This window comes from Tachysurus fulvidraco, chromosome 20 (genome assembly GCF_022655615.1).
Source record: "Tachysurus fulvidraco isolate hzauxx_2018 chromosome 20, HZAU_PFXX_2.0, whole genome shotgun sequence".
Classification (NCBI taxonomy): domain Eukaryota; kingdom Metazoa; phylum Chordata; class Actinopteri; order Siluriformes; family Bagridae; genus Tachysurus; species Tachysurus fulvidraco.
The window spans coordinates 22,033,076-22,038,075 of record NC_062537.1 but is presented as its reverse complement, the minus strand read 5'-3'; the positions used below and the strand labels follow the sequence as shown (position 1 = coordinate 22,038,075).

Here is a 5,000-nt window from a genome sequence, read left to right as displayed (position 1 = left end):
TGTCTCTCTCTCTCTCTCTCTCTTTCTCTCTGTCTCTCTGTCTCTCTGTCTCTCTCTCTGTCTCTCCCTCTGTCTCTCTCTCTCTCTCCTTCATGATTTACACCAGTACTGAGAATCTAAAGTAATCAACACTGATCATCTCACTGAGGATAAAGGGAAAGATACTGAGCAGGTGGTTGGAGATACTGAGCAGGTGGTTGGAGATACTGAGCAGGTGGTTGGAGATACTGAGCAGGTGGTTGGAGATACTGAGCAGGTGGTTGGAGATACTGAGCAGGTGGAAGGAGATACTGAGCAGGTGGAGGGAGATACTGAGCAGGTGGAGGGACAGAAGGAGGTGAGAGACAATGGTGATAAAACGATGAGCAGCCTGAACGTGACTGCTGATCTCCACGTGGTATCTCAGTGTCCTGATGTCAGCATGAGGGTCAGATTCTACTGATGTTACAGTGAAGAATGAGTTATATACTGTTGAGGAAATGACAAACTGACAAAGGTCCAAAGGTTAAAGAGAAATAAAGAGAAATAAAGAGAAATAAAGATGCTGGGTTACTTTTTACTTCCTTTCTTTACTGTCATTTCCCTCTCTTTCTTATGATCTGACAGGTCGGGTCCCTTAATGTAAATGTCATAAGGGATGTGAACAAAAACACTTATTGTCAGAAAACTTTAACTTAAAAGAATTAAATGAGGTTGACTGGACGTCCTGGTGGAGGTTCTGATGGACACATGAAGCAGAACCAGGAGCAGTTTTTAAAGCAGAACCAGGATGTGGATCTCATTGTTCTACACTTGATAGGAATAAGGAAGAGCCACGTTCACAGTCGGCCTCCTGTTTACCCAGTGTGAAGAAAAACTTGTCTTTCTCGGATGTGTGTGAGATCACAACCCTTCACCACAACAGTACATGTGAGTGAAAGTCAACACTGGTTTCGTTTCTGCTGTGGACCATTTTTACACATCATGGAACATGAGAAACGAGCTTCTAAATACTGCCACTGTTCCAACATCACTCTCTGATCACAAACTTATTACAATTAAATGTACTATAACCACAGGATCCCATAAGAGTTCTTACTGGCATCTGTGGGAAACTCTGGGAAGATACATTTTCTGTGAGACTTTTATATTGTTCTGGGAGACTTAGAGCTGAAAAATCCCACGTTAAGACATTCAGTGGTGGAGATGCACAGAACAGCAGTGGGTTTCTACTCCACTCTGTATGCTGTGGATATTTCAGATGAACAGTGCAGAAAGGAAGTCCTACAAGATCTTCCTCAGATCAGAGGGTTTCTCTGGACAGGGAACTTTTACCTTCTGCTGTTGTGGAACTATCTTCATGTGGTACTCCAGACGTATGGACTGTAATTGGACTTCAAAGTCCTTCAGGAGTGCATCAGTGACAGACGCCTTAATGGGAGTCGTGTACAGTCTTAACTCTGCTCCCAAAGACGGGCGATTTAACCCTCTTAAAGAACCGCAGACCTGTGACACGTTTATGTATGAAAGCAAAATGTCAGCGTATGCAGACGATCTTACAGATTTAATGAGAGATAAGCAGGATATTCTACGTCTAAAAGGAAGCTTGGAATGTTGTGGTAAAGCATCATCTGTGAAAGACTTTATCTCCCAGGTGATTGCAGTTAGGCTTGTTTTTAGGGACAGATGTACATAAGGAACAGAACTGAGAGGAAATGGGGGAAGCTTTCACTAAGGAAATGTACATCTATGGTCCACAATACAAACACAGGAAGTGGATACTGAGACTCCAGATTGGCCAAAAATAAGTGCTTCTGTGATTTGATCATGAAGGTTCAATAAATCTTTACGTATATATGTGTGTGTGTGTGTGTGTGTGTGTGTGTGTGTGTGTGTGTGTGTGTGTGTGTGTGTGTGTGTGTGTGTGTGTGTGTGTGTGTGTGTGTGTGTGTGCGCGTGTGTGTGCGCGCGTGCGTGTGTGTGTGCGCGTGCGTGCGTGTGCTTGTGTGTGTGTGTGTGTGTGTGTGTGTGTGTGCTTGCGTGCGCGTTTGTGCGTGTATGTGTGTGTGTGTGTGTGTGCGTGCGTGCGTGCGTGCGTGCGCGTATGTGCGTGTATGTGTGTGTGTGTGTATGTGCGTGTGTGTGTGTGTGTGTGCGTGTATGTGTGTGTGTGTGTATGTGAGTGTGTGTGTGTGTGTGTGTGTGAGTGAGTGTGTGTGTGTGTGTGAGTGTGTGTGTGTGTGTGTGTGTGTTTGTGCGTGCATGTTTTGTTGCGTTTGTTCGTGTGTTGTGTTTGTTTGTTTTTGTGTTTTTTTTTTGTGTTGTGGTTGTGTGTGTGTGTGCGTGCGTGCGTGCGTGTGTCCAATATGTACTCTTTTTCATTACATATATCAATTACATTTTTTTATTATTTTATTTATTTTAAAATTGTAATCTTGTAATCTGGTAAATTAAAGAGATGTTTCTCTCTCTCTCTCTCTGTCTCTCTCTCTCTTTCTCTCTCTGTCTCTCTCTCTCTGTCTCTCTCTCTCTTTCTCTCTCTGTCTCTCTGTCTCTCTCTCTCTCTCTCTGTCTCTCCTTCTCTCTACTCTCTTCGCTCTCTCTAGGCTCTCTCTCTTCTCTCCTCTCTGTTCTCTCTCTCTCGTCATCCTCTCTCGTCGTCCTCCTCTCTCTCTCTTCTCTCTCTCTCACCTCTCTCTCCTCTCTCTCTCTCCTCTCTCTCCGCTCTCTCTCTCTCTCCTTCCTCCTCCATCTCGTCGGGTCTCTCTCTCGCTCTGGGTCTCATCTCTCTCTCTCTCTCTCTCCCCAGTTTCAACATGATTACTAGCTATACCTTGAAAGAGGAGAAAACGTTCTGTTGCTATAGAGATGACTTGGGCTGTGATCCCCATCATCCTGTGAGCGCGAGGTAGAACGCTTTATCCGTTCCCTTCCTTGCTACATGATGGCAGTTAATACTACTGTATAATTGTGTTACTGCTTCTATTTTGACAACTTGTTTCTAAACCAAAAACATAAGCTTTATCACAGGGTGACGGCACTTACAAAAAAAACCATGAAAAATGTGGAGTTTGGCGAGCGAGATGTGCTCTGGGTGGGAGTCAGCAGTCTGGGCCAGAAAAACTGAGCTGACTCGTGCTGTCTCGCTTCAGTGGGGACGTCTGCTGCGGAAAGACATTAAACCTGTCGCATTTTCATGCTTTGGAAACCCATGGAGGAACAAATTTTTCCTTGTTGCTTTAGTATATCTCTACCAGTGGTAAGGTGAGGACTGAGATTATCAGTATATAGTATATATAGATCCTATTCATCAAAGACACCTTTTATACCCAATCAACGATCTCTTCATCATCCTCATTATTCAGTTTTCCTCAGTGCCTCCCTTGTCGCTATTCACTTATCGCTCATATAAAGAACAATGGACTCCTGTCATTCAGCTTCCAACCCCCACCAACCTCGCACCTCCAAGCCAGAATTCCTGATTTCGGACCGCAGTGGTGCCTGGGCGCAGATTTTGGACAACGTGGAGATGTGTTAAGGGTGATTGTATTCTTTCATTGTTCTCTGAGGAAAACGCTAAATAAGGGAGCCACATCCCTGTTGGACCTCGACCTCTCAGAGCCGCAAGTCCCTCAATCTCCACACATTCTTGAGAAGGTTTCAATGTTTTGTATTTCTGCTGCAGACATTTTTGCCCAATTTTTCCTCAATTAGGCACACAAAGGTTCCTTGAGAAGATATAGATAGAGAATCCTTTGAAGAGCATGCTATTCTCACGTTTTTTAGTGCCGAGCTATGATGATGAAATACTGTAGTGTTTTGTATTCATGGTGTATCAGTTGCAATAGATACAGGCAAGAGTGGTGTCTTGTGTAGGGGAGATTAGTCCCAAAATAAGTCGTTTTTTGTGTCAACTATCAGAGTTTTAAAGAACAAATACATCTAACAAATGTTTTTTTACTTAAGGCAATAAACAACATATAAATCTCAGATAACGGTTTAATCTAAAAAGAAGCTGGCTCCAACAAACTGCAAAACAATGACTTAAATGGATTAATATTTAATACTATTTAAATACAAACATGATTGCTGAACTGTTGGATTTTAAGCTGAAATTCCCTTTTCTTTTATTTGTATGAGAGTCCATTTATCTAATATATCTATAAGTTCCCAATTTTGCAGTTGTTCATCAGGGCACCAGTGATATAGGCATGTTTTTTGGAAAAAAGTCCAATATTGGACACATGCAATCAAACAAAAATCTTTAGCCTGCACTTTTCTGTCTGTGAAGGAATTTCTACAAGCTGAGGTGGGCTTTACGCCTTCACTGTACAGCAATGAGAGTGTTGACAAGACTTTAGATGTGAATCCATTGTTTGAACCAAGTCCCCTGAACTATGACTATTCCTAAGGAATTACGATTAAGGAAATGTGATTCCCATAAGTAGTGAAGGAACATCTTGTGTAATGATGCATTGACCAGCATATTCTAAACCTATAGAAATGAAACCGATGTACCAATGCTCTTACTGATATTACTCAGCTGTTTCACAGTCGGAAGTTCTGACTTCTTTATTGGCATAACTGAAAGAGTGTGGTTGATATACCTAGACAGCACACTAACAGTTTCAACATCTCTTAGACAACTAAAAATGATCCCTTTCTGCTCAACTTTCTTTTCTCGCTAAATTCACAATCCTCCATTGTGCCTCAGATGGCAGACTGTGCCCGTCCTCTTAAATCCTGATTGTATTTTGACAGTGATTCGGGCTTGAGAATGTGTGTGTGTTTTTTCTGTAATTTTTCTATGTGTTTTTTTGTTCCGTTTATTTTTCTATGTCTTCAATTTTTTTTATGAAAAAAAAACTTTCCAGAGGAAAGGAACAGAGTTTCTGTTAATCGCCTGTGGTCTTCCTCTTAAAAATGATTCAATCTGGGATCGTTTTTGGGATTAAAGTTGGAAACCACTGACTGATTCATAAACACACTCACCATGAAAGACTTGGACACAAAAGATAGCC

The 5,000-nt window shown here is 42.1% G+C and overlaps 1 protein-coding gene across 2 annotated transcripts in view; it reads right to left on the bottom strand.

Annotated features, from left to right (window-relative positions):
• adamts6 (ADAM metallopeptidase with thrombospondin type 1 motif, 6) overlaps positions 1-5,000 on the bottom strand; it is a 351,012-nt gene that overhangs the window by 20,560 nt on the left and 325,452 nt on the right. The gene's annotated exons all lie outside the window — the stretch shown is intronic.